Source organism: Copadichromis virginalis, linkage group LG14 (genome assembly GCF_057382275.1).
Source record: "Copadichromis virginalis isolate Kocher_CV1m ecotype Utaka linkage group LG14, C_Virginalis_male_GT1.1, whole genome shotgun sequence".
NCBI classification, from domain to species: Eukaryota; Metazoa; Chordata; class Actinopteri; order Cichliformes; family Cichlidae; genus Copadichromis; species Copadichromis virginalis.
The window spans coordinates 13608778-13630722 of NC_140631.1; the positions used below are offsets into that span (position 1 = coordinate 13608778).

At 40.1% G+C, this 21945-nt stretch overlaps 3 pseudogenes; all 3 read right to left on the reverse strand.

The window, feature by feature from the left end:
- Nucleotides 1-1663: 1663 nt before the first annotated feature.
- Nucleotides 1664-3960, reverse strand: LOC146693589 (spastin pseudogene; annotated as a pseudogene).
- A 5187-nt stretch (nucleotides 3961-9147) lies between these two features.
- On the reverse strand, nucleotides 9148-11465 carry LOC146693590 (spastin pseudogene; annotated as a pseudogene).
- A 5180-nt stretch (nucleotides 11466-16645) lies between these two features.
- LOC146693591 (spastin pseudogene) lies at nucleotides 16646-18963 on the reverse strand (annotated as a pseudogene).
- Between the last annotated feature and the right edge of the window lie 2982 nt (nucleotides 18964-21945).

Below are 21945 nucleotides of genomic sequence, written 5' to 3' on the forward strand. Positions count from 1 at the left end.
GCTCAACCACTCTGCTCAGAATATATGTCTTATTCAGTTTTGAGAGTGTGGTAAACCATGTTTTATCTTTGCAATCATAAATTCTTTTTACATTTTGTTTTGCTTTGAATACTACAGATATTATTTGTCATATTATCGGTAGTGTTTGTAGTTGAATAGTGTTATATTATTATTATGTGTTAGGATTTGATCAATCCATGACGTGCACAAATGCATTCACAATGGTCTTTAAAAGCAAATACATTTTTTCTCTCTAACAGCTGCTGTATTTACTTTCCTCTTCAGTCCTTCCTGTACTTGGTCAACCTCCTCTCCTCTTCCCAGTCGGTGTGGCAACTGCTGGGCCGACAGTCTTTGGCCAACAAAAGCGAATACACCCTGAGGGAGATGCCAACCTCCATACCTGTAAGTGTTTTTCTTCTTCTTCTTTTCCACACACTGCAGTTTTTTTTTGTCATCCATCTGAGGGCATGTTTGCACTTTTTATTTGGCCTCCAAACACCACCCACCCATTTGTTTTACTTCAAACGCATTCAAATAAACCCTCTCACACTGAGACTGATATACGTTCTCCACCTTACCCATTGTAAATTTCCACACAGTTTTCGTTTTGCACCCTATCCGGTGCATTCTTGTTCAAAGCCTCTCATTTTACTCCACAGGATTTGATTGACAGACTGATTGCCGTGAATTCGGATGGGAAGATTCATTCTCTCTTCCACTACGAAGAGAGTCACACATTCGGCCTAAGGTGGGATTCATTATTTTTTTCATATTACTTAACATCAGTGGGGAAGTAGACGATATCAGATTATCACCTGGTGACTGCACACACACTTCAGCCTCTGGCAATAGGAGACTGGCATGGTGACGTAATCGGCCTTAAAATGCGGCCTTTAAGGCTGCAGACCCTGAATTGGGATACAGCCTCTGAATCGCTGCATCTTGTAGCTGTGTCGTCTTAAATTGGTCATGTGATTTTGACGCGCCGGCGCGTCCGGCAACCCCAGAGGTTTAACTTAATATTTAAGTGTCTCTTGGTTTTAGACTAGTTGTTTAGTCTAATTTGATGTTTTAAACCAGAAAAGGAAGAAGAGGGCTTAGAATTACAGGTAAGAACTGCTCAGTGGTATGTGATAAACTGTAAATGTAAAGCTTACAGGTCAGTCCTCATGTTTTTAAATCAGATTTTGAGTCTATACATGGCACATTATGCTTTTGCATGTTGTGAAATGTGCTGCAAAACAAACTGAGGTAAACTAACTGGTTTACTGTGATGGATTTAAAGTGCGTGTGACTGGTGCGCAGTGGCTGTGGTGCTCACGGTCAGAGTTCAGTCACAAAGAGGGTAACAGAGATGAATTTAAAGTTAAGGTGATGGTGCTTAGATTCATTCACAGACTGAAACCTTCACACCAACTTTATCCTGTGTCTCTTAGTTTTAGACTAGTTGTTTAGTCTATTTTGATGTTTTAAACCATATCACAGGGTTTTTACTTCACCATTTACGGGGTTTTAACAAGCAAACAAAAGACAGATCGTGATGTTTGAAAATGTTTTGGAAATATTCTTTAAAGATTAGATGTAAAATACGCAGAGGACAAATTCAATTGGTTTATTAGTTTATTACATAAGTTGAAAAAAAGTTAAACAAGTAAATAAAGAAACAACGTAAAAGAAAAGTAAACAAAACAAATCGGTAAATAAAGGAAAATGGTAATAAGAAGGGGAAAAAAAAGAAAAGAGAAAACCCCAACAATCCCCTCTGAGCAAGCACTAGGCGACAGTGGGGAAGAAAAACTGCCTTTAAACGGGCAGAAACTTCCGGCAGAACCAGGCTCACGAGGGGCAGTCAACTGCCGGGACTGGTTGGGGTGAAAAAAGATGAAGGAGAGAGGGAAGAAGTGTTAGGAGAGAAGGGGAGAGGAGAGGTGAAAATTAAGATGGAACAGAGGTGGAGGGAGACGAGGTGACGTCAGCAGTAGAAAAAATAGAAAGAGTAGAAAAAGCAGGAGTGTCCCTCCTCCAGAAGAAGCGGAAACGTTTTTTCTTCTTTTCCATGAGCTTTTCCACGACCACTTTTTTCTCTAGGATGAGGGTTCTCAACTGATCGGTTGTTTCTTCAACTTCCTTCTCAAGTTTCTGGCATCTTTGCTCCATTTCTTTTAATAGATTGCACTTGTCTGTATTTTGCTGTTGTTTTTCCTTGTGCATCTTTTCTAACTGCTCATTTCTTCTTGTGATTTCTTGAAGCTTACGCTGCAGGTCTTCATTTATTTTCTCTTGTTGCTGCTTTTGTGCAAGCATTTCAGCGTTTTCACACTTCAAGTTGTCTGAGTTCAACAACATCTCATTAATGACCTCTGAGTGTTTTTTCGCCATTTCATTGATCCTACGCTGCATCTTTGAACATCGTTTTTCCAATACTTCTCCTTCCAGTTCAGGTGTTCTGTCCTTCATTGTATTAATTTGTTCAGTTGTAGATTTCTTCTCTCCAAGTCCTGGAGAATACGTTTTTTTTCTTTTTCCTGTTGCTCTTTCTCTTGAAGAAGCTCTTTATTTTTGCACTCTGTTTCATCCAGCCTGACTGGATTTGGATTTATTGAAGAAGGACCACCAAAATCTTTGTTCTATTTGGTGTACATGTTAAGAGTTGCTGGACTAACAGTTGGTTTGATTTGCTTCAGAGAATCCTCAAAGTCTTTTATCTTAATGTTGCGCACCTCAGCAGCAGCTATAACACGGACTTGTTCTGGTGCCAACTCTCTTATTGGGCCAAGTGCAGCATCTTTGGCTAATGCTGTCAAATCGCTCCCTGAATATCCTTCAGTCACTTTTGCAAGACAGGACAGTTCGTCTTGGCTCAGTGGACTCCCGTGCGTTCCCAAAAGATTTTTCAGCAGCGTAAATCTTGTCTTCTCATCGGGTAAGGTCACATATACTCTTTTTGCAAAGCGCCTTAATATTGCTTCATCGAGCTCCTGGGGCCTGTTCGTTGCTCCCATTACAAGTACTCTGTCATCCTTTCCTGACTGCAACCCGTCAAACTCAATGAGGAACTCAGTTTTTAAACGGCGAGAGGCGTCGTGCTCCCCCTCCCTCCTTTGACAGAGCAAGCCGTCCACTTCATCGATGAAGATTACTGAGGGCTGTCTCTCTCTTGCAACTGCAAAGAGTGCTCGTACGAGCTTCTCGCCTTCTCCCACATATTTGGAGGTCAAACTAGCAGCACTGATGTTGAAGAATGTTGCATTAGACTCTGCAGCAACTGCTTTGGCGAGCATGGTCTTCCCATTTCCTGGTGGGCCAAATAAAAGCAAGCCACGTGCAGGAGCTCTCAGACCAGTAAAGAGATCAGGTCTTAAGGCAGGAAGGATGACAATTTCTTGAAGTGCTTGCTTTGCCAGATCCTGCCCTGCGATGTCATCAAATGACACAGTCGCTCCACTGTATACAATTTCATTTGTAATTAAGCTGACCAGTTTACTGTCCACATTCTTTTTCATATCCCTCTTCGGGGGCTGTTTCACAGCTGCCGGTCTTCCATTCTGAGTTTTTCCCACCCGAGCGGTTTTCTTTGCATCAGTTATTCTTAATGGAGGTCTTACAGAAGTGGAGGGTCTGATGGTGGTGGAAACACCTGCGGGTTGACTTTTAGGAACTGACTTTGGCTTACTTGCAATTGTTTTGGTCGACATTTCTCTTGCGCGACTTCCCCCCTGTTCACAGTCATAACACGGTAAACTAGTCATAAACGAAAACGTTTAGGCTATTTATCGCATTTAAAGGTCTTTCTTTGGGACAACGTCACAGAACACAGAAACGTCACAGGGCTTTGGAGCGTGATGTTACAGAGGTTTACAAATACTTTCAAATATAGCTCTGGTCGAACGTTTGAAGGCTGCGAACAAACTGACTAAAACTTGCTGCTCCTGACCCCTATTTATAGAAAAACTTCAAAGGCTCAAAGGCATGTGCTTGTGACATCATCACATGTCCTTGTGACATCATCACATGTCCTTGTGACATCATCACTCTTCATGAATCAGATTGTCACATGACATTTTAGAATGGGGATGTTTTTTTTTAAACCGTTTTCAAATTTAACCCTCTGTGGTCCAGGGTATAATTGGCCGTTCTTGACTATTTTTGATTTTACCTCTATATTTCACCTTTAAAATATGTTTTTCTTGCCTTATTTGGCACCATTATTTTCAGCACAACCTCAAATATCTGAAATTTGAGTTATTGTTTTCATTTTGGTATACTATATTAGCACAGTTGATCTAAATTAATAACACAATAAATTGTGTGTGCATCTCCTGTTTTGTCATGGTTGTATGTCCCGGTTCGTGACAGGCTGCATGAGCTCATCTGGTGGGAGTGTAGTACTGTAGTATTTCAGGCATAAAAACGTGGTTTTCACAGACCTTGTCACAGGGTCTGAGTCTAAGATTCAAATTGTAAACACACAAACACTCAGGCTTGCTGCAAACCTTAGCTGATCCCCCGTGGGCTTAATTTACTGCCATTGTTTACGCACCATTGTAATTGCTTCTCTAGTTTGGCATTACACTTTAATTATGGAATGTAATTATATTTTGTCTATTTTTAGTTGTGGCATTGTGTTGTAATTAATGAAGGGCCTGCACACTCCAATATCAATTTACAATTTAAATTCTCCACAGCATGTTTAACTACATTATGTTGTGCCTTTCCAGAATCCCAGATTTACTTACACATCTCCCTTTATGATACATTAGTACTACATTTGACCTAAACCTTTTCCATCCTTTTTCCAAACTCTCATTCATTTTTTACCTGATAACCAAAAACTGTGATAGTGAAAGGCTGAAATATTTCTAGGGGTATGAGATTTCTGTGTGTTTTCTGTAGGTGAGCAGCTGCGAGAAGTTTGGCTACGGGGTGATGGTGACACAGGTGGCAGCAACTGCTCCGGGAGTTGTGGCTCTGCACAGTTCAGGTACTATTGCAGTTATTTGGACACAACAAACACTTGTCAGCTGTGATGCTTAAGGCTTATATTATAAGTTGTTGTTGTTGTTTTTGTGTTGTCGGTATAAAGGAGACTTAAGGCAGCTTAGGGAGAAATGTATTTGTCAAACCGTTTTTGTTTGGGTAAGAAAGAGTAAGAAGAGGCGTTCTTTTTTGATAAATGGATTCACATATCAGTTGTATACTGATACTAGGTTTATCCATATGCAAAAGGCTCCAGGAAATACCGTACTCTTGTCAAAAGAGGTCAAAAAATGAAGCTAGTGAACAAATATTTTAATCCTGCATTCTTTCTATTGGCTAGAAGGGGCGACTCAACTGGTTATGGGAAAAGAAGTCTGATTACTTATCAGCCCTTCGCTTATAACAGCACCGCTGCGTTCTGAAACCTATTCTCTCCTATGACTTTACCCACGCAAGAACAGTTCCCTGCTGTGTTGAGCAGCGCTGGCTGTGGAGCACTCATGTGTTCCATGATGTGACATATGTTTGTGCCATCGATAAAAAGGCAGACTGACAGAAAGAAGGATGACCTCAAAAAGTGATATAGTCCAGACAGAGCTTACAAATGATGGGCCATTTGCTAAACCTGCAGCACACACTGCTTTCTATGTGAAAGAACCATTCTGTGAGAAAAACTCTACTGCTCATTTGATCTATGACCTCTGAAAAACAGTTCATGATTTCCATTACTATTCAATTATAAAAAAAAAAAAAAGTACATTCCCTGGGTTATACAGCACTGATATGCAAAGCTTAATTGTATATCTGTAACTCTAGAACTGCAGTATTTATAGTTTTCTTAGTTTAATATTTCAATTTCATATTCTTCTTCTAAGTATAAAATCCCTTTTGTTATATTTGTCTCGTTAATTTAACTGAAATACACTGAAAATTGCTCACAAATTAAGGTTTATGTGTCAATACAAATGCAGGTTTTATTGCTGGGAGCTTCCCGTGATGCACTGACTATTTCTTCTTCCATGACACTAATGTTTTGTCTTTGCTTCATCATTTATGTACTGTACTGTATCCCCAGTTTTCCAGCGAGGGCTGCGTACATTTTGATTGCATTAACGTTTTTATCCAGCCTTTATGTGCAAGCTTGAGCTGCAAAATTCAAATGTAGTTACTGACAGGCCAAAGTGCAACAGGGAAGAGATTAAATGGGATCAAAGGGAGTGGCATTATAAATTCCTTCCTTCCTGAGATTCAAATCCTCCAATCAAAACGGTGCCAGCAATGCAAAGACAGATTTCTTTAAAAGATTGGACACAATAACAAAGTCAGTCGTTTATTTATTAAAGCACTGTTAATAATTTTAGTTGCTGCTATTTCAAATAAATGTTTGGTACAACAAATTTCTCCGTGTTCTGTCTCAGGCTTTATTCGGGCCCTGGTACTAGAGCTATGGTCTGTTCTTGAGTGCAGCAGTGACGACATCAGAGTGGTCCGTCCCAAACCAACTCCCATTGACCCCACAGATAGGAGTTGCATTAAGGTATTGTATGTATGTGCGTGCGTGTGTGTGTGAGAGAGAGAGGGAGAAGGAGAAACTTCCTGGAGCCCACAATGCCCCAATTTTTAGATATCTACATAATAGTACAGACACAGATCTCTTAGAAGTTTTGCTTTTCCATCATGTTTTTAGCTCACTGGTTACAAAGGTGTTTAAATTGATTAAAATTAAATTGATTCCAATTATTATTAACCCAGGACTCAGAATAGTGGTCCATGTGTTGCTGTGATACCAGCAGCCATGTAGAAAATTCACTTGTGAATATTCATATTTAAGAAACTGGCAATAGTGATTTTGTTAACAAGAAAGGCTTTTTGCTGATTGGTTTATGGGTGTCTGGGCAAATAAGCCTTACTTTCATAAGACTGCATTTTTAGTTATGTTTTTGGCAGAATTTCTCTCAGGAAAGCTTCAACAAGCTCCAGCGTGAGCCTGTCTGTGTGTGTCTGATGCTTGGCCTCTGACAGCAGCCAAGTCATCTCTCTCAGAGAGACTAGCCAAGTGAATACGGACAGCCAGTGATGTGTAAACTGTGTCCTGCCACAGGCGACTTTAAAGTCTGCCTTATCAGTGGGTTATACATATATGCTGAGGTCAAAGGAAAACTAAATATACACACACCAGCACTTTGGTGAATTAACTCGAGTCTTTGCTTTAATCTGTGCTAAGTACAGTAGGAGGTTTGGTAGTACATATGAAGATAAGTTCACACATGCACAGAAACATCAGAAGACACATGAAAGTATAGATATTTCTATTTTAGAAAAAAAAATCCATCGTATCTTGTTTTTTTCTTTACGTTTCTTTGAAGCTGTTTAATATAATCTAAGTTGTAGCTCGTTTGTGCAAGTGTCTCTCTTTTTTTCCTTTGATGCTTTTGATGATATGTTTTCCCTGTTCTACCAGACCCAGTGAAAAATGCAGGGAGCTTTCCTGTAGTTTAATATTCTTCAGGCTGCAATAGGTTTCTGCTCAACCACTCTGCTCAGAATATATGTCTTATTCAGTTTTGAGAGTGTGGTAAACCATGTTTTATCTTTGCAATCATAAATTCTTTTTACATTTTGTTTTGCTTTGAATACTACAGATATTATTTGTCATATTATCGGTAGTGTTTGTAGTTGAATAGTGTTATATTATTATTATGTGTTAGGATTTGATCAATCCATGACGTGCACAAATGCATTCACAATGGTCTTTAAAAGCAAATACATTTTTTCTCTCTAACAGCTGCTGTATTTACTTTCCTCTTCAGTCCTTCCTGTACTTGGTCAACCTCCTCTCCTCTTCCCAGTCGGTGTGGCAACTGCTGGGCCGACAGTCTTTGGCCAACAAAAGCGAATACACCCTGAGGGAGATGCCAACCTCCATACCTGTAAGTGTTTTTCTTCTTCTTCTTTTCCACACACTGCAGTTTTTTTTTGTCATCCATCTGAGGGCATGTTTGCACTTTTTATTTGGCCTCCAAACACCACCCACCCATTTGTTTTACTTCAAACGCATTCAAATAAACCCTCTCACACTGAGACTGATATACGTTCTCCACCTTACCCATTGTAAATTTCCACACAGTTTTCGTTTTGCACCCTATCCGGTGCATTCTTGTTCAAAGCCTCTCATTTTACTCCACAGGATTTGATTGACAGACTGATTGCCGTGAATTCGGATGGGAAGATTCATTCTCTCTTCCACTACGAAGAGAGTCACACATTCGGCCTAAGGTGGGATTCATTATTTTTTTCATATTACTTAACATCAGTGGGGAAGTAGACGATATCAGATTATCACCTGGTGACTGCACACACACTTCAGCCTCTGGCAATAGGAGACTGGCATGGTGACGTAATCGGCCTTAAAATGCGGCCTTTAAGGCTGCAGACCCTGAATTGGGATACAGCCTCTGAATCGCTGCATCTTGTAGCTGTGTCGTCTTAAATTGGTCATGTGATTTTGACGCGCCGGCGCGTCCGGCAACCCCAGAGGTTTAACTTAATATTTAAGTGTCTCTTGGTTTTAGACTAGTTGTTTAGTCTAATTTGATGTTTTAAACCAGAAAAGGAAGAAGAGGGCTTAGAATTACAGGTAAGAACTGCTCAGTGGTATGTGATAAACTGTAAATGTAAAGCTTACAGGTCAGTCCTCATGTTTTTAAATCAGATTTTGAGTCTGTACATGGCACATTATGCTTTTGCATGTTGTGAAATGTGCTGCAAAACAAACTGAGGTAAACTAACTGGTTTACTGTGATGGATTTAAAGTGCGTGTGACTGGTGCGCAGTGGCTGTGGTGCTCACGGTCAGAGTTCAGTCACAAAGAGGGTAACAGAGATGAATTTAAAGTTAAGGTGATGGTGCTTAGATTCATTCACAGACTGAAACCTTCACACCAACTTTATCCTGTGTCTCTTAGTTTTAGACTAGTTGTTTAGTCTATTTTGATGTTTTAAACCATATCACAGGGTTTTTACTTCACCATTTACGGGGTTTTAACAAGCAAACAAAAGACAGATCGTGATGTTTGAAAATGTTTTGGAAATATTCTTTAAAGATTAGATGTAAAATACGCAGAGGATAAATTCAATTGGTTTATTAGTTTATTACATAAGTTGAAAAAAAGTTAAACAAGTAAATAAAGAAACAACGTAAAAGAAAAGTAAACAAAACAAATCGGTAAATAAAGGAAAATGGTAATAAGAAGGGGAAAAAAAAGAAAAGAGAAAACCCCAACAATCCCCTCTGAGCAAGCACTAGGCGACAGTGGGGAAGAAAAACTGCCTTTAAACGGGCAGAAACTTCCGGCAGAACCAGGCTCACGAGGGGCAGTCAACTGCCGGGACTGGTTGGGGTGAAAAAAGATGAAGGAGAGAGGGAAGAAGTGTTAGGAGAGAAGGGGAGAGGAGAGGTGAAAATTAAGATGGAACAGAGGTGGAGGGAGACGAGGTGACGTCAGCAGTAGAAAAAATAGAAAGAGTAGAAAAAGCAGGAGTGTCCCTCCTCCAGAAGAAGCGGAAACGTTTTTTCTTCTTTTCCATGAGCTTTTCCACGACCACTTTTTTCTCTAGGATGAGGGTTCTCAACTGATCGGTTGTTTCTTCAACTTCCTTCTCAAGTTTCTGGCATCTTTGCTCCATTTCTTTTAATAGATTGCACTTGTCTGTATTTTGCTGTTGTTTTTCCTTGTGCATCTTTTCTAACTGCTCATTTCTTCTTGTGATTTCTTGAAGCTTACGCTGCAGGTCTTCATTTATTTTCTCTTGTTGCTGCTTTTGTGCAAGCATTTCAGCGTTTTCACACTTCAAGTTGTCTGAGTTCAACAACATCTCATTAATGACCTCTGAGTGTTTTTTCGCCATTTCATTGATCCTACGCTGCATCTTTGAACGTCGTTTTTCCAATACTTCTCCTTCCAGTTCAGGTGTTCTGTCCTTCATTGTATTAATTTGTTCAGTTGTAGATTTCTTCTCTCCAAGTCCTGGAGAATACGTTTTTTTTCTTTTTCCTGTTGCTCTTTCTCTTGAAGAAGCTCTTTATTTTTGCACTCTGTTTCATCCAGCCTGACTGGATTTGGATTTATTGAAGAAGGACCACCAAAATCTTTGTTCTATTTGGTGTACATGTTAAGAGTTGCTGGACTAACAGTTGGTTTGATTTGCTTCAGAGAATCCTCAAAGTCTTTTATCTTAATGTTGCGCACCTCAGCAGCAGCTATAACACGGACTTGTTCTGGTGCCAACTCTCTTATTGGGCCAAGTGCAGCATCTTTGGCTAATGCTGTCAAATCGCTCCCTGAATATCCTTCAGTCACTTTTGCAAGACAGGACAGTTCGTCTTGGCTCAGTGGACTCCCGTGCGTTCCCAAAAGATTTTTCAGCAGCGTAAATCTTGTCTTCTCATCGGGTAAGGTCACATATACTCTTTTTGCAAAGCGCCTTAATATTGCTTCATCGAGCTCCTGGGGCCTGTTCGTTGCTCCCATTACAAGTACTCTGTCATCCTTTCCTGACTGCAACCCGTCAAACTCAATGAGGAACTCAGTTTTTAAACGGCGAGAGGCGTCGTGCTCCCCCTCCCTCCTTTGACAGAGCAAGCCGTCCACTTCATCGATGAAGATTACTGAGGGCTGTCTCTCTCTTGCAACTGCAAAGAGTGCTCGTACGAGCTTCTCGCCTTCTCCCACATATTTGGAGGTCAAACTAGCAGCACTGATGTTGAAGAATGTTGCATTAGACTCTGCAGCAACTGCTTTGGCGAGCATGGTCTTCCCATTTCCTGGTGGGCCAAATAAAAGCAAGCCACGTGCAGGAGCTCTCAGACCAGTAAAGAGATCAGGTCTTAAGGCAGGAAGGATGACAATTTCTTGAAGTGCTTGCTTTGCCAGATCCTGCCCTGCGATGTCATCAAATGACACAGTCGCTCCACTGTATACAATTTCATTTGTAATTAAGCTGACCAGTTTACTGTCCACATTCTTTTTCATATCCCTCTTCGGGGGCTGTTTCACAGCTGCCGGTCTTCCATTCTGAGTTTTTCCCACCCGAGTGGTTTTCTTTGCATCAGTTATTCTTAATGGAGGTCTTACAGAAGTGGAGGGTCTGATGGTGGTGGAAACACCTGCGGGTTGACTTTTAGGAACTGACTTTGGCTTACTTGCAATTGTTTTGGTCGACATTTCTCTTGCGCGACTTCCCCCCTGTTCACAGTCATAACACGGTAAACTAGTCATAAACGAAAACGTTTAGGCTATTTATCGCATTTAAAGGTCTTTCTTTGGGACAACGTCACAGAACACAGAAACGTCACAGGGCTTTGGAGCGTGATGTTACAGAGGTTTACAAATACTTTCAAATATAGCTCTGGTCGAACGTTTGAAGGCTGCGAACAAACTGACTAAAACTTGCTGCTCCTGACCCCTATTTATAGAAAAACTTCAAAGGCTCAAAGGCATGTGCTTGTGACATCATCACATGTCCTTGTGACATCATCACATGTCCTTGTGACATCATCACTCTTCATGAATCAGATTGTCACATGACATTTTAGAATGGGGATGTTTTTTTTTAAACCGTTTTCAAATTTAACCCTCTGTGGTCCAGGGTATAATTGGCCGTTCTTGACTATTTTTGATTTTACCTCTATATTTCACCTTTAAAATATGTTTTTCTTGCCTTATTTGGCACCATTATTTTCAGCACAACCTCAAATATCTGAAATTTGAGTTATTGTTTTCATTTTGGTATACTATATTAGCACAGTTGATCTAAATTAATAACACAATAAATTGTGTGTGCATCTCCTGTTTTGTCATGGTTGTATGTCCCGGTTCGTGACAGGCTGCATGAGCTCATCTGGTGGGAGTGTAGTACTGTAGTATTTCAGGCATAAAAACGTGGTTTTCACAGACCTTGTCACAGGGTCTGAGTCTAAGATTCAAATTGTAAACACACAAACACTCAGGCTTGCTGCAAACCTTAGCTGATCCCCCGTGGGCTTAATTTACTGCCATTGTTTACGCACCATTGTAATTGCTTCTCTAGTTTGGCATTACACTTTAATTATGGAATGTAATTATATTTTGTCTATTTTTAGTTGTGGCATTGTGTTGTAATTAATGAAGGGCCTGCACACTCCAATATCAATTTACAATTTAAATTCTCCACAGCATGTTTAACTACATTATGTTGTGCCTTTCCAGAATCCCAGATTTACTTACACATCTCCCTTTATGATACATTAGTACTACATTTGACCTAAACCTTTTCCATCCTTTTTCCAAACTCTCATTCATTTTTTACCTGATAACCAAAAACTGTGATAGTGAAAGGCTGAAATATTTCTAGGGGTATGAGATTTCTGTGTGTTTTCTGTAGGTGAGCAGCTGCGAGAAGTTTGGCTACGGGGTGATGGTGACACAGGTGGCAGCAACTGCTCCGGGAGTTGTGGCTCTGCACAGTTCAGGTACTATTGCAGTTATTTGGACACAACAAACACTTGTCAGCTGTGATGCTTAAGGCTTATATTATAAGTTGTTGTTGTTGTTTTTGTGTTGTCGGTATAAAGGAGACTTAAGGCAGCTTAGGGAGAAATGTATTTGTCAAACCGTTTTTGTTTGGGTAAGAAAGAGTAAGAAGAGGCGTTCTTTTTTGATAAATGGATTCACATATCAGTTGTATACTGATACTAGGTTTATCCATATGCAAAAGGCTCCAGGAAATACCGTACTCTTGTCAAAAGAGGTCAAAAAATGAAGCTAGTGAACAAATATTTTAATCCTGCATTCTTTCTATTGGCTAGAAGGGGCGACTCAACTGGTTATGGGAAAAGAAGTCTGATTACTTATCAGCCCTTCGCTTATAACAGCACCGCTGCGTTCTGAAACCTATTCTCTCCTATGACTTTACCCACGCAAGAACAGTTCCCTGCTGTGTTGAGCAGCGCTGGCTGTGGAGCACTCATGTGTTCCATGATGTGACATATGTTTGTGCCATCGATAAAAAGGCAGACTGACAGAAAGAAGGATGACCTCAAAAAGTGATATAGTCCAGACAGAGCTTACAAATGATGGGCCATTTGCTAAACCTGCAGCACACACTGCTTTCTATGTGAAAGAACCATTCTGTGAGAAAAACTCTACTGCTCATTTGATCTATGACCTCTGAAAAACAGTTCATGATTTCCATTACTATTCAATTATATAAAAAAAGTACATTCCCTGGGTTATACAGCACTGATATGCAAAGCTTAATTGTATATCTGTAACTCTAGAACTGCAGTATTTATAGTTTTCTTAGTTTAATATTTCAATTTCATATTCTTCTTCTAAGTATAAAATCCCTTTTGTTATATTTGTCTCGTTAATTTAACTGAAATACACTGAAAATTGCTCACAAATTAAGGTTTATGTGTCAATACAAATGCAGGTTTTATTGCTGGGAGCTTCCCGTGATGCACTGACTATTTCTTCTTCCATGACACTAATGTTTTGTCTTTGCTTCATCATTTATGTACTGTACTGTATCCCCAGTTTTCCAGCGAGGGCTGCGTACATTTTGATTGCATTAACGTTTTTATCCAGCCTTTATGTGCAAGCTTGAGCTGCAAAATTCAAATGTAGTTACTGACAGGCCAAAGTGCAACAGGGAAGAGATTAAATGGGATCAAAGGGAGTGGCATTATAAATTCCTTCCTTCCTGAGATTCAAATCCTCCAATCAAAACGGTGCCAGCAATGCAAAGACAGATTTCTTTAAAAGATTGCACACAATAACAAAGTCAGTCGTTTATTTATTAAAGCACTGTTAATAATTTTAGTTGCTGCTATTTCAAATAAATGTTTGGTACAACAAATTTCTCCGTGTTCTGTCTCAGGCTTTATTCGGGCCCTGGTACTAGAGCTATGGTCTGTTCTTGAGTGCAGCAGTGACGACATCAGAGTGGTCCGTCCCAAACCAACTCCCATTGACCCCACAGATAGGAGTTGCATTAAGGTATTGTATGTATGTGCGTGCGTGTGTGTGTGAGAGAGAGGGAGAAGGAGAAACTTCCTGGAGCCCACAATGCCCCAATTTTTAGATATCTACATAATAGTACAGACACAGATCTCTTAGAAGTTTTGCTTTTCCATCATGTTTTTAGCTCACTGGTTACAAAGGTGTTTAAATTGATTAAAATTAAATTGATTCCAATTATTATTAACCCAGGACTCAGAATAGTGGTCCATGTGTTGCTGTGATACCAGCAGCCATGTAGAAAATTCACTTGTGAATATTCATATTTAAGAAACTGGCAATAGTGATTTTGTTAACAAGAAAGGCTTTTTGCTGATTGGTTTATGGGTGTCTGGGCAAATAAGCCTTACTTTCATAAGACTGCATTTTTAGTTATGTTTTTGGCAGAATTTCTCTCAGGAAAGCTTCAACAAGCTCCAGCGTGAGCCTGTCTGTGTGTGTCTGATGCTTGGCCTCTGACAGCAGCCAAGTCATCTCTCTCAGAGAGACTAGCCAAGTGAATACGGACAGCCAGTGATGTGTAAACTGTGTCCTGCCACAGGCGACTTTAAAGTCTGCCTTATCAGTGGGTTATACATATATGCTGAGGTCAAAGGAAAACTAAATATACACACACCAGCACTTTGGTGAATTAACTCGAGTCTTTGCTTTAATCTGTGCTAAGTACAGTAGGAGGTTTGGTAGTACATATGAAGATAAGTTCACACATGCACAGAAACATCAGAAGACACATGAAAGTATAGATATTTCTATTTTAGAAAAAAAAATCCATCGTATCTTGTTTTTTTCTTTACGTTTCTTTGAAGCTGTTTAATATAATCTAAGTTGTAGCTCGTTTGTGCAAGTGTCTCTCTTTTTTTCCTTTGATGCTTTTGATGATATGTTTTCCCTGTTCTACCAGACCCAGTGAAAAATGCAGGGAGCTTTCCTGTAGTTTAATATTCTTCAGGCTGCAATAGGTTTCTGCTCAACCACTCTGCTCAGAATATATGTCTTATTCAGTTTTGAGAGTGTGGTAAACCATGTTTTATCTTTGCAATCATAAATTCTTTTTACATTTTGTTTTGCTTTGAATACTACAGATATTATTTGTCATATTATCGGTAGTGTTTGTAGTTGAATAGTGTTATATTATTATTATGTGTTAGGATTTGATCAATCCATGACGTGCACAAATGCATTCACAATGGTCTTTAAAAGCAAATACATTTTTTCTCTCTAACAGCTGCTGTATTTACTTTCCTCTTCAGTCCTTCCTGTACTTGGTCAACCTCCTCTCCTCTTCCCAGTCGGTGTGGCAACTGCTGGGCCGACAGTCTTTGGCCAACAAAAGCGAATACACCCTGAGGGAGATGCCAACCTCCATACCTGTAAGTGTTTTTCTTCTTCTTCTTTTCCACACACTGCAGTTTTTTTTTGTCATCCATCTGAGGGCATGTTTGCACTTTTTATTTGGCCTCCAAACACCACCCACCCATTTGTTTTACTTCAAACGCATTCAAATAAACCCTCTCACACTGAGACTGATATACGTTCTCCACCTTACCCATTGTAAATTTCCACACAGTTTTCGTTTTGCACCCTATCCGGTGCATTCTTGTTCAAAGCCTCTCATTTTACTCCACAGGATTTGATTGACAGACTGATTGCCGTGAATTCGGATGGGAAGATTCATTCTCTCTTCCACTACGAAGAGAGTCACACATTCGGCCTAAGGTGGGATTCATTATTTTTTTCATATTACTTAACATCAGTGGGGAAGTAGACGATATCAGATTATCACCTGGTGACTGCACACACACTTCAGCCTCTGGCAATAGGAGACTGGCATGGTGACGTAATCGGCCTTAAAATGCGGCCTTTAAGGCTGCAGACCCTGAATTGGGATACAGCCTCTGAATCGCTGCATCTTGTAGCTGTGTCGTCTTAAATTGGTCATGTGATTTTGACGCGCCGGCGCGTCCGGCAACCCCAGAGGTTTAACTTAATATTTAAGTGTCTCTTGGTTTTAGACTAGTTGTTTAGTCTAATTTGATGTTTTAAACCAGAAAAGGAAGAAGAGGGCTTAGAATTACAGGTAAGAACTGCTCAGTGGTATGTGATAAACTGTAAATGTAAAGCTTACAGGTCAGTCCTCATGTTTTTAAATCAGATTTTGAGTCTGTACATGGCACATTATGCTTTTGCATGTTGTGAAATGTGCTGCAAAACAAACTGAGGTAAACTAACTGGTTTACTGTGATGGATTTAAAGTGTGTGTGACTGGTGCGCAGTGGCTGTGGTGCTCACGGTCAGAGTTCAGTCACAAAGAGGGTAACAGAGATGAATTTAAAGTTAAGGTGATGGTGCTTAGATTCATTCACAGACTGAAACCTTCACACCAACTTTATCCTGTGTCTCTTAGTTTTAGACTAGTTGTTTAGTCTATTTTGATGTTTTAAACCATATCACAGGGTTTTTACTTCACCATTTACGGGGTTTTAACAAGCAAACAAAAGACAGATCGTGATGTTTGAAAATGTTTTGGAAATATTCTTTAAAGATTAGATGTAAAATACGCAGAGGATAAATTCAATTGGTTTATTAGTTTATTACATAAGTTGAAAAAAAGTTAAACAAGTAAATAAAGAAACAACGTAAAAGAAAAGTAAACAAAACAAATCGGTAAATAAAGGAAAATGGTAATAAGAAGGGGAAAAAAAAGAAAAGAGAAAACCCCAACAATCCCCTCTGAGCAAGCACTAGGCGACAGTGGGGAAGAAAAACTGCCTTTAAACGGGCAGAAACTTCCGGCAGAACCAGGCTCACGAGGGGCAGTCAACTGCCGGGACTGGTTGGGGTGAAAAAAGATGAAGGAGAGAGGGAAGAAGTGTTAGGAGAGAAGGGGAGAGGAGAGGTGAAAATTAAGATGGAACAGAGGTGGAGGGAGACGAGGTGACGTCAGCAGTAGAAAAAATAGAAAGAGTAGAAAAAGCAGGAGTGTCCCTCCTCCAGAAGAAGCGGAAACGTTTTTTCTTCTTTTCCATGAGCTTTTCCACGACCACTTTTTTCTCTAGGATGAGGGTTCTCAACTGATCGGTTGTTTCTTCAACTTCCTTCTCAAGTTTCTGGCATCTTTGCTCCATTTCTTTTAATAGATTGCACTTGTCTGTATTTTGCTGTTGTTTTTCCTTGTGCATCTTTTCTAACTGCTCATTTCTTCTTGTGATTTCTTGAAGCTTACGCTGCAGGTCTTCATTTATTTTCTCTTGTTGCTGCTTTTGTGCAAGCATTTCAGCGTTTTCACACTTCAAGTTGTCTGAGTTCAACAACATCTCATTAATGACCTCTGAGTGTTTTTTCGCCATTTCATTGATCCTACGCTGCATCTTTGAACGTCGTTTTTCCAATACTTCTCCTTCCAGTTCAGGTGTTCTGTCCTTCATTGTATTAATTTGTTCAGTTGTAGATTTCTTCTCTCCAAGTCCTGGAGAATACGTTTTTTTTCTTTTTCCTGTTGCTCTTTCTCTTGAAGAAGCTCTTTATTTTTGCACTCTGTTTCATCCAGCCTGACTGGATTTGGATTTATTGAAGAAGGACCACCAAAATCTTTGTTCTATTTGGTGTACATGTTAAGAGTTGCTGGACTAACAGTTGGTTTGATTTGCTTCAGAGAATCCTCAAAGTCTTTCATCTTAATGTTGCGCACCTCAGCAGCAGCTATAACACGGACTTGTTCTGGTGCCAACTCTCTTATTGGGCCAAGTGCAGCATCTTTGGCTAATGCTGTCAAATCGCTCCCTGAATATCCTTCAGTCACTTTTGCAAGACAGGACAGTTCGTCTTGGCTCAGTGGACTCCCGTGCGTTCCCAAAAGATTTTTCAGCAGCGTAAATCTTGTCTTCTCATCGGGTAAGGTCACATATACTCTTTTTGCAAAGCGCCTTAATATTGCTTCATCGAGCTCCTGGGGCCTGTTCGTTGCTCCCATTACAAGTACTCTGTCATCCTTTCCTGACTGCAACCCGTCAAACTCAATGAGGAACTCAGTTTTTAAACGGCGAGAGGCGTCGTGCTCCCCCTCCCTCCTTTGACAGAGCAAGCCGTCCACTTCATCGATGAAGATTACTGAGGGCTGTCTCTCTCTTGCAACTGCAAAGAGTGCTCGTACGAGCTTCTCGCCTTCTCCCACATATTTGGAGGTCAAACTAGCAGCACTGATGTTGAAGAATGTTGCATTAGACTCTGCAGCAACTGCTTTGGCGAGCATGGTCTTCCCATTTCCTGGTGGGCCAAATAAAAGCAAGCCACGTGCAGGAGCTCTCAGACCAGTAAAGAGATCAGGTCTTAAGGCAGGAAGGATGACAATTTCTTGAAGTGCTTGCTTTGCCAGATCCTGCCCTGCGATGTCATCAAATGACACAGTCGCTCCACTGTATACAATTTCATTTGTAATTAAGCTGACCAGTTTACTGTCCACATTCTTTTTCATATCCCTCTTCGGGGGCTGTTTCACAGCTGCCGGTCTTCCATTCTGAGTTTTTCCCACCCGAGTGGTTTTCTTTGCATCAGTTATTCTTAATGGAGGTCTTACAGAAGTGGAGGGTCTGATGGTGGTGGAAACACCTGCGGGTTGACTTTTAGGAACTGACTTTGGCTTACTTGCAATTGTTTTGGTCGACATTTCTCTTGCGCGACTTCCCCCCTGTTCACAGTCATAACACGGTAAACTAGTCATAAACGAAAACGTTTAGGCTATTTATCGCATTTAAAGGTCTTTCTTTGGGACAACGTCACAGAACACAGAAACGTCACAGGGCTTTGGAGCGTGATGTTACAGAGGTTTACAAATACTTTCAAATATAGCTCTGGTCGAACGTTTGAAGGCTGCGAACAAACTGACTAAAACTTGCTGCTCCTGACCCCTATTTATAGAAAAACTTCAAAGGCTCAAAGGCATGTGCTTGTGACATCATCACATGTCCTTGTGACATCATCACATGTCCTTGTGACATCATCACTCTTCATGAATCAGATTGTCACATGACATTTTAGAATGGGGATGTTTTTTTTTAAACCGTTTTCAAATTTAACCCTCTGTGGTCCAGGGTATAATTGGCCGTTCTTGACTATTTTTGATTTTACCTCTATATTTCACCTTTAAAATATGTTTTTCTTGCCTTATTTGGCACCATTATTTTCAGCACAACCTCAAATATCTGAAATTTGAGTTATTGTTTTCATTTTGGTATACTATATTAGCACAGTTGATCTAAATTAATAACACAATAAATTGTGTGTGCATCTCCTGTTTTGTCATGGTTGTATGTCCCGGTTCGTGACAGGCTGCATGAGCTCATCTGGTGGGAGTGTAGTACTGTAGTATTTCAGGCATAAAAACGTGGTTTTCACAGACCTTGTCACAGGGTCTGAGTCTAAGATTCAAATTGTAAACACACAAACACTCAGGCTTGCTGCAAACCTTAGCTGATCCCCCGTGGGCTTAATTTACTGCCATTGTTTACGCACCATTGTAATTGCTTCTCTAGTTTGGCATTACACTTTAATTATGGAATGTAATTATATTTTGTCTATTTTTAGTTGTGGCATTGTGTTGTAATTAATGAAGGGCCTGCACACTCCAATATCAATTTACAATTTAAATTCTCCACAGCATGTTTAACTACATTATGTTGTGCCTTTCCAGAATCCCAGATTTACTTACACATCTCCCTTTATGATACATTAGTACTACATTTGACCTAAACCTTTTCCATCCTTTTTCCAAACTCTCATTCATTTTTTACCTGATAACCAAAAACTGTGATAGTGAAAGGCTGAAATATTTCTAGGGGTATGAGATTTCTGTGTGTTTTCTGTAGGTGAGCAGCTGCGAGAAGTTTGGCTACGGGGTGATGGTGACACAGGTGGCAGCAACTGCTCCGGGAGTTGTGGCTCTGCACAGTTCAGGTACTATTGCAGTTATTTGGACACAACAAACACTTGTCAGCTGTGATGCTTAAGGCTTATATTATAAGTTGTTGTTGTTGTTTTTGTGTTGTCGGTATAAAGGAGACTTAAGGCAGCTTAGGGAGAAATGTATTTGTCAAACCGTTTTTGTTTGGGTAAGAAAGAGTAAGAAGAGGCGTTCTTTTTTGATAAATGGATTCACATATCAGTTGTATACTGATACTAGGTTTATCCATATGCAAAAGGCTCCAGGAAATACCGTACTCTTGTCAAAAGAGGTCAAAAAATGAAGCTAGTGAACAAATATTTTAATCCTGCATTCTTTCTATTGGCTAGAAGGGGCGACTCAACTGGTTATGGGAAAAGAAGTCTGATTACTTATCAGCCCTTCGCTTATAACAGCACCGCTGCGTTCTGAAACCTATTCTCTCCTATGACTTTACCCACGCAAGAACAGTTCCCTGCTGTGTTGAGCAGCGCTGGCTGTGGAGCACTCATGTGTTCCATGATGTGACATATGTTTGTGCCATCGATAAAAAGGCAGACTGACAGAAAGAAGGATGACCTCAAAAAGTGATATAGTCCAGACAGAGCTTACAAATGATGGGCCATTTGCTAAACCTGCAGCACACACTGCTTTCTATTAAATACTGCACGTGCAAAGTATGTATAATATGTGCTTGTCCAATAGATATGCTGTCTTAGCAGCTATTTACAATGTTACATAAGAAACAAATGTGGGATCCAACCACCATGCTACTAAAGAGACACTGTGCGTTTCCCCTCCAAAGCAAACCCTCCACTTCAGTGATGGAGTCATGCAATTATTCTACTGGGGTGAAGACAGTTTAATTACAGCATCACTGCAATAACAGTATCCATCCAAAAAAAAAAAAAACATCAAATAAAATTTTAATTATTTCTAAATAAGAAATTCGTGATAAAACAGTTTTCCAATTAACCACTACATAACAGTAGTGTCTAGTTCTTATTTGGTAGGAAATGTCCACCAGTGCTGTAACGTTTTCAAAAATAATAGTAAAAGAAAAAAAGCATTTTGATGAAAAACTAAACCAGCGTGACCTACTGTACAAGTTTGTTTAGGCTGCTTTTGCAGCAGTGCTCTTTATAAAGTCTCCAGGGTGTGATAGTAATAAATCATCTGTGAATGAAACCTTTTACACGTTTAAAATCACTTTGTCTGCCATAGGCAAGAAATCTGTTCCTATAAATACACCGTTTAATTATGTGTTCGCATTGCAACTGCTGCTCTGCCAGAAGTGTAGGTAGAGCAAAGTCAACCTATACATTATACATATCCTCATATTTGAACATTCAATATCAATATATTTTCCACATATTGTGAATATAACGCTGAGTCCTGCCTGACAGCACATTCCCATGAGTGTGCAGAGAGGGAGAAACACGCAAACACCGTGACGAGACAAGAGCACGGGCAGTGTGATGTTACTTCACCTCTAGATGGCACTATTGCACAACCTACAACCTTCTGCATCGTTTCACTGGAATGGATGACAAGTACAGTGCAAAAACAATAACAGGAACAAACTGAGTCCGATATGATATACATATTTATGCCAAAAAAAAATGCCCGTTTGATCTTGTGTTTCCATGTAGGAACAGGGAAAAATGTCTATATTGTGTTGTCTGGTTCACCTCGGCAGAGTTCTATGGCTTTGGCAGGAGGGTTGAGAGGAAACAGAAAGGGCCTTTACCGCCTGCACCTGGCATGTTTGTGATGAAGCAGCTGCCTCTACTCCTGCTGAGCCTCCTCCCTGTACCTCTGAACCCGAGTGAGCAGAGAGCACCGACGGTCATGCACACACACAGATACTGTACACTTCAACAGACACTGGAGATACAAATGATGGGCCATTTGCTAAACCTGCAGCACACACTGCTTTCTATGTGAAAGAACCATTCTGTGAGAAAAACTC